This window comes from Physella acuta, unplaced genomic scaffold, assembly GCF_028476545.2.
Source record: "Physella acuta isolate Inbredline_101_S28 unplaced genomic scaffold, ASM2847654v3 ptg000053l, whole genome shotgun sequence".
Lineage (NCBI taxonomy): Eukaryota > Metazoa > Mollusca > Gastropoda > Physidae > Physella > Physella acuta.
Genome location: NW_026731573.1, coordinates 196,096 through 204,787, shown reverse-complemented (window position 1 = coordinate 204,787; position 8,692 = coordinate 196,096).

The following is an 8,692-nucleotide window of genomic DNA, read 5'->3' as shown; positions in this document are numbered from 1 at the left end:
TTTTGTCAATAGGGCAACTTCTTTAAAATATCCACTGAATTTTGTGCTCAAGGTAGAGATAGAATATCTGTTCTTTAGTGGTTGGACCACAATCATTTTTAACATGCTGAGCTAATAATTTACTGTACCCTTGAATCAAGGGCTTGTTTTTAAGCTTCTGGCAGTAAAGTGGCATCAAAACTGTTATTCTTTGTTTTAAACAATCAATTAACTAGAGGATTTAAAGGAATATTGCCCCTAAGCTAGTGCTGTTCCTTGCTTCCATTTCCAGTAAGAATAGTTCCATCGATTAGGGTATTTCAGCAAGTGTCTGCTGTAAAGCATTACCTTGAATCATACTTGACTCAAAACTATTGTTGCTGGGTACAGTACTTACTCTAAATCTGCGAGTGGTTAAATATCTTTTACGATTGTCAGTTGTGTCTTTATGACAGATTGCTGCATATAATTTAGGCAGGAATAAAAATACAAGAGCTACTGTATGGTTTAAAAGGAGTGCTAATACCAGAAGCAAAGTTTTATGATGCTGACGACTGGAAGTGACAAATGTGGGGATAAATGCAAGCCATATAACAAGTGTTGTGGTGACACACATTGTTATAAAACGTGATTCGTTAAAATTATTTGGAAGTTTTCTGGTTTTAAAAGCAAAAACAGAACACAAAAATACAAGTGCAAGATTGTATGCAAGAAAGGATGTTAGTCCTGGCAGTGTCATATCACAAGATAATTCAACATAGCGTTCAGACCTCACTGGTTGAGTCAGACGTGATGTTGGTCTCTTTACACTAGTGACTATAGTACTTATCATCATCTAGAAAAATAAATGAATAAATTAGATTAATAAAATAAAAGGAACATGATAATATCAATATTGTGATATTAGTTGGAGGCAGGATTTTTACTTTCTCGTATATACGAAGTATAGAGAAAGTCTTGTAATCGTGCAAAAAACAACAACAGAGATTTGTACAAATCTCGACGTTTTACATCTCACTGATCACTGATACGGAAAAACATAATTTTGCAATCTTGTCCGTATGTCTGTGTGTGTGTGTCTGTCTGTGTGTAAACACGATAACTTGAGTACCGTTACAGCTAGGTTGATGAAAATTCATATACAAGTATTTTATCAAAATCGTAGATCCGTATCAACTTTTGAGCGATTTCCGATAACCGGAAGTGGTACTTTTTCTACTTTGAATTTTTCAAAAGCCTATAACTTGAGTACTATTTCAGATAGATAAATGAAATTTCACATGTAAGTAAAAGATCTAATTCTCTACCTTCTGTCAAATTTTGAGTAATTTCCGTTGACTGGAAGTACTAATTTATGCCATTTCCGATTTCTCAAAAAACGAATGTAAATTTATAAAGTACTAATAATATTGCGCACTATTATGCACATCTTTATTTGGCGTTCACTTGGTGCGCAATTCTTTTTCCTACGAAATTTTATTCTATTTTAAAAGGTTAAGTATTTAAAATGGAGTTCCCATCCTCTGTTGTTTTATATAAGAATATTCGAGAAAGTTTAGGGGAGATCACTCCCGGTTTATTTGATTCAATGACATATATCAAAGTCTATTTAATATTTTATAAATTATTTCTAAAGTAAACAGATGTTATCAGTATGACAATGTATGTGAGAGAAATAGTATTTTACGTTTACAATCGCGGAGACGATCGATCTAGTGAAGGCAATTAGGGGCAGCTAATAAAGTTTTTATTGCAGCAGGACAAGGAAACATGAAGAGGCTCTATGAAGTAACCAGACTCCAATCAGGCAAAAATATTAATCCCAACAAACCAGTGAAAGATAAAGTAGGAAATATAAACAAGTGACGTAGAACAGAGAAACATGGGTACAGCACTTTGAGGAGATTTTAAACCATCCTCTCTCATCAACCATCCCTGATATACCACCTGCAAATCACCCACTAAATGTGTGTACAGATCAACCCACAAAGTTAGAAACAATAAGAGCAATAAAGAACATGAAAAATGGCAAAGCAGTTGGCCCGGACGGCATCCCACCAGAGGCACTCAAAGCAGGCCCAGCCATATCAGCAGACCTATTGCATCCTCTACTTAAGCAGATTTGGGAAGAAGAGATAATCCAATATGACTGGAAACTGGGCTACTTGATAAAACTGCCAAAGAAGGGAGACCTGACACAATGCAACAACTGGAGAGGGATAATGCTTCTTTCAGTCTTAAGTAAGGTGCTGACAAGAATCATCCTAGAGAGACTTAGAGATGCCTTGGAAAAAAAGCTGAGACAAGAACAAGCTGGTTTTAGTCAAGACAGGTCATGTACTGACCCCATTGCCACGCTGCGCATCATTGTTGAACAGTCCCTCGAGTAGCAATCCCCCCTATACATGACTTTTGTCGACTTCGAAAAGGCGTTTGACAGTGTGACTAGAGATGTTATCTGGAAGCTAATGAGCCACTATGGAATACCCAAAAAATGTATATCTATCACACAGAAACTATATGAAGACTCCACCAGTCGGATAATACTAACAAAACCACTGTGACGACGGGAGTGAGACAGGGATGTATGCTATCGCCAATGATATTCTTGATGGTAATCAACTGGATCAAGCTGAAAACCACACAAAAAAAAAACGACGCAGGAATCGAGTGGAGTTTTACCAAAAGGCTGGAAGATGTTGATTTTGCCGATGACATCTGCCTACTATCTCACAAGCATCAACATATACTAGCCAAACTAAATCGGCTATCTGAAGAAGCCTCCAAAGTTGGACTAAAAAGCAACAAAAATCAAACAGAGGTCATCAGAATCAATAACAGTCAGGACCTGCCCATACAGCTAAATGGAGAAGATTTACGAGAAACAAACACATTCACATATCTGGGAAGCGTGATCAATAAGGACGGGGGAGCAGACGAGGACATAAAAAGCCGTATCAACAAGACTAGATGTGCCTTCAACTCACTGCACCCGATGTGGAGGTGCACGGTCCTGTCACTCCGGAGCAAAATTGGGATTTTCAACACAAATGTCAAGGCAGTATTGTTCTATGGCTTGGAGACTTGGAGGGTTACAAAGGCAAATACCGAGAGGCTACATTCGTTCACAAACAAATGCTTACGACATATACTTAAAATAAGATGGCCAGACAAAATATCAAACAAAGACCTGTGGCAAATTACAGCCAATAGAAAAAGGATACCAAGGCCCGTAAATGGGGATGGATTGGACACACGTTAAGGGGACGCCAAAATGGGTTGGAAAAATAAATTGAAAGGTTGAGGGGGTGCAAATCGATTGTAAGACATGCTATAGACTGGAATCCCCAGGGAAAAAAGTGAGCCGGCCAAATAAAACATGGAAAAGAACGGTTGAGGAACAGGCAGAGACACTGGGCTCACATGGGCACAGATTAAGGGAGCAGCCCAAAACCGAGTCCGCTGGAAATGTGTAGTTGCAGCCCTTTGCTCCCCAGGGGCCACCAAGGAATGACGATGAATAAAGTATTTGAACTATCTGAAACTAAAGGGAGGTAAAAAAAAAAATAATTCAAGAACTTGGGGTCGTTTGTAAAATATGGTCACTGACGGCTGTTTCATGGGGCAGATAATCGTCTTTTAGATATCGCGATCTCTTGATTGTGTTTTTAAAGCAAATATTTTAGACATGTCGACTTCATAAATTAAGAATCACAAAAAGTATAAAACTAAATAAATATAAAACCCTTTATAGCAAGAAGCTTTTAAATGCACTGAAAATAGAAAATTATAACTAATTTGCTTCCTTTCATAATAGCTCTGGTCGCTTTAGTATGTAAAAGATCTCATGAGCGACCGAAGCTTTTAATTATATATATTTTTTTTTATTTTCAGTGCATTTAATTAAAAGCTTGTGACTAAAGTTTTTTTTTAATAATTAATTTTATTTACTTTCTGTAATACGAAGTATAGAGGAAGTATTGTTATCATGCAAAAAATCTAAATCTAGGTTTTCATAAATCTCGACGTTTTACACCTCCCTGAGTCGGAAAAACTTAGTTTTGCAATTTTGTCCCTATGTCTATTTGTTTGTGAACACGATAACTCGAGTACCGTTACAGTTAGGTTAATGAAATTTCATATTATTATATCAAATTTGTAGTTATGTATCAATCTTTTAGCGATTTCCGGTAACCGGACGTTAAACTTATTCTACTTTTGGTTTTTCAAAAGCCAATAACTTGAGTACTGTTTCAAATAAATAGACGAAATTTCACATATAAGTAAAAGTTCTAATTTCTGCCTTCTGTCAAATTTTGGGTGATTTCCTTGCACCAAAAGTAGTACTTTTAGCTATTTCCGATTTCTCAAACAACGCAAAAGAATTTATTAAGTGCTAATATTTCGCACTATTATACACATTGTTTGCTGTTCACTTGATGCCCAATTCTTTTTTCTACCAGATTCTATTCAATTTTTAAAAAGTTTTAAGGAGATATGCTCATTACAAAATCACAAAATTTCCGTTTTTTTTTCTTCGTCATTATGAGTTTCTTGCACTTTTGGATACTTAGTCCATTTTTTTTATAAAGAAAATAGTAGCTTAAATGAGAAAAAAATTGTTTGTGTTTAAATTTAAAATACAATTTTTTGTGACCTTATCTATTAAAGATAATTATTTTTTCCCAATCTTACAAGCTCTCTACGCAAATTTTTTATATCTGTCATCATACTGTATTTGGCTTCATTGGAAAGCTGGATATCGCATGTAATTCTTCTTCTTCGTTCTTAATTGTTGGGAGGGTTCCCCTCCAACACAATTAAGGATACAGGGGCGGAACCTCCGACCGCTAGACCCCGTACAGGCGGTAAATTATAGAAAAACATTAGTGTGACACACCTCGATTTGTGCAGGGTACCACCTGACCAGGGAGGAGAATTTGGAAAACACGTAATGAGATACGCTATTGTATGCGGACCGATGAAGACGTTTTGTAGTGAACAAAAGGGATGCCTGTATTAGACCGGTAGTGACCCGACGAACAATAGACCTGACATTCTTGTTTTGGTTGTTTTATATGTAGGCCTACTTGTCTTGGTATAACAGTCAGTGTCGAGCATAGAGGGTGGGAGGAGGGCGACGGGGCAAGGGGTGGGGGGTCCACATCATGGGGGGGGGGGGGGGGGGGAGGGCATCCAACAGAGTGATTTATAATTATTTTTTTGGAAGAAAGTAAAAGTGTTGTTATGTTGTGTCATCTTAAGGATTCATCCGTTCCCAAACAGAAATATTAATTTACCGAATTCATTGAAATTAATATTTACAGTCGTTTCCAGTGGTGCTAACATAATATAGTAATTGAACTGTCCGCGTCGCACAACTTTTATGGAGGAATGGGCATCGGTGAAGGGCAGTGATATGGTAGTCATTAATAAACGCACATTTTTAGCGCAATTTCCATTCTGGAGAATTGCGTTTATTAACTCGTCATTTCTGGGAATGGATGGATGAATGTATGGATGTATGAATGTGTGTCCGGGCTTTAAGTCGTATCTCCTCCTCAACGAAGCAATATCGATGACTAGTTCCAAAAGAAATTATGTTAAGCAAGTTACGAGAATGAACATAGGTCATAAAAAATCCGGGTTTCTTTCATTGATTACCAGGAAAAGCCAAAAAACCTCGAAAAAAAATGCAGTTTTTTGCCCATATCTAGGCAACCAGACCACTTAGCGACTTGAAACATTTACCAATCGATTCCTGCCATAATTTAGAACAATATTGCCGAAGAAAGTTTTCAAAAATATCCTCTCGTTCGGTCACAAATTTTAAAATTACATAAACACCTACAAACCGATCGTTCTTCTAGCTTGAACGCACCCCAGCATTATACGTCAGAGCTATTTTTAGATAACATAAGGAAATTGCGCATAAATGTCACTAGACTTTTTAGCGCAATTTCCATTCTGGAGGATTGCGTTTATTAACTCGTCATTTCTGGGAATGGATGGATGAATGTATGGATGTATGAATGTGTGTCCGGGCTTTAAGTCGTATCACCTCCTCAACGAAGCAATATCGATGACTAGTTACAAAAGCAATTATGTTAAACAAGTTACGAGGATGAACATAGGCCATACAAAATCCGGGTTTCTTTCATGGATTTCCCGAAAAAGCCAAAAAACCTCGAAAAAATGCAGTTTTTGGCCCATATCTCGGCAACCAGACCACTTAGCGACTTGAAACATGTACCAATCGATTCCTGCCATAATTTAGAACAATATTGCCGAAGAAAGTTTTCAAAAATATCCTTTCGTTTGGTCACAAAAATTTTTTTGAATTAATTAAAATTTGGACCGAATTAGTAGGCATGTTTTTTAAAACGTTTTAATATCAAGCTTTTATGTACTAATGCACTAAAAAGTAGAAAATAAATTATACACTACTATTTAAATAACTATAAAGAAAAGCGTGGGTCACTTTAGTATCTATTGGATACCTTTACTAATGTTAAGGAAGACACCCACGCTTTTCTTTATAGTTATTTAAATAGTAGTGTATAATTTATTTTCTACTTTTTAGTGCATTAGTACATAAAAGCTTGATATTAAAACGTTTTTTATGAATTTTTTTCAGTATTTTACATGTTTTATTTACAATAGAGTTACATGACTAAAAACCATTGCGCGCCTACTGAACGTGATGGCGCAGCTATTGAACGTACCGTGATGGCGCAGCTATTGAACGTGATGACGCGTGTGGTGTGGTTGGCTAGACAAGCCTACTAATTCGGTCCAAATTTTAATTAATTCATAAAAAATTAATTAGGCATCCAATTAAGTCAAATTTAATTTCAGATTGCATTGTCTTCGTTTCTTAACCAACGTGTCAAATGTGAATCGTATCGGTCAAGTAGAAGTTTCCGAATTTTCACTCCTGCGTTTCGATCTAGACTGACGACAGAGCGACGACAGAGGAAGTGAGTTAAATAAAAGCTTGTAAAAATAAACATAAGGCGAGAACAGTGTTTCTTCCAGACTTTTTTCTCCGGGGGGGCACTTGAAATCTTCGGGGGGGCGGTAAACTTTCTTCGGGGGGGCGGACACTGTTAAAAGTATATATTTTCTATATAAATTATATAAATTTCATTTCGTTCGGGGGGGCGGTAAAAAATTTTCGGGGGGGCTTCGCCCCCCCGAAGAGATGCCTGGAAGAAACTCTGGGCGAGAAACCATTACATATACAAAGCTTTCATGCTTCATATTCTTTTGACCGATGTGTCAATCATACAGCACTATGTCAGACATTAAAACACAGAATTTCAAAAAATACTTAGAATCTAGAGCATGGGTTCCCAACCTGGGTATGGCGACCCCCTTGCGAAGGGCTTTCTGGGGGGGGGGGGGGGTCGCCAACTGGTAGACTAAACTCTAGCAATAAATAAAAAACATAAATATTTAGAAACAGAAATTCGGCATTACTAACATCACTGAAAGTGGAATAGAGAATAAACAATTTGTACTTTGCAAAGTTGTTCTTAGTCAGGAGTCTATGAAAACTTCCAAACGTCAATTTGAGACGAGTCATTCGGAACACACCAAAAAAGATATGTAGTTCTTTCGTCGGCATGAAGCTAGTTGCAAACGTCAGAGACTTGATCGAACAGAACGTTTTCACAGCATTCGTGCAAGCATCAGATGAAGTAGTATTAGAAATTGCCAAGCAAAAAACCTCTCATACAAAGGAGAAAATCTCATCAAACCATGTATGCTGAAGATGGTAAAATTAATTCTTGGGGATTCCAGTGCAGTAAAGATGCAACAAATATCTCTGTCTAATAATACTATGCAGCGGCTTATGTTAAAAGACAAATTTAGAATGAAATCAAGCTTTCACCATTGTTTGATTTTCAAGTTGACGAATCGACAGACGTGAGTTCGTGTTCGCTGTAGCTTGCCTTTGTGAAATATATTCATCCAGATGTTAGCAAATAAGAGTTGATGTTTTGTGAAGATATCATGGAGAAAATAAATACGTTTTTTGAAACTGGAGGATTAAAATTGGAAGACGGCTGTGGGGCTTGTACGGATGATGCGTCATGTTTCAGTACGCTGGTTTTCAATAGGAAATGTCAATCGTGTTTTTGAATTGAAAGATGAAATCAAGATGTTCTTGGAAGTGCAAGGAAACAAGACCTTTTGATATACTTTAACATGATGTGGTTGGAGAGAGTAATTCAAATTTATAGTTCTGTATCAACTTTTCATCGATTTCCGGTAACTGGAAATGGAACTTATTCTACTTTCAATTTTTCAAAAGCCTATAGTTTGCGTACTGTTTCAGATAGATAAATGTGTTGATGATTACTTTTATGGCTCCAAAATCTATAGCGATGACTGAATGACTGACACACTACCACCAGCCTTATATTATAGATATATATTGTGTATTGTCAAAGACACTGCTTGATGCAGTCACGTCTCTTCAATAGGTAAAATTGAATGGTTTAAGACGTCAATTTTCAACCCCGTTATACGTTATGTTTCTGAGAATCTGTTATTTTTTCAGGTGCATAAGGCACCAGTATTATCTCCTCACCAAGTATCACATTTTTGTCGTATCTACAAGTGGTCGATCTAATTCGAGCACTTTTAAAAAAAAAGGATAGTTTATATTAGGCTGCGGTCAGTCTAGGTCAGTTTTTGGTCACTT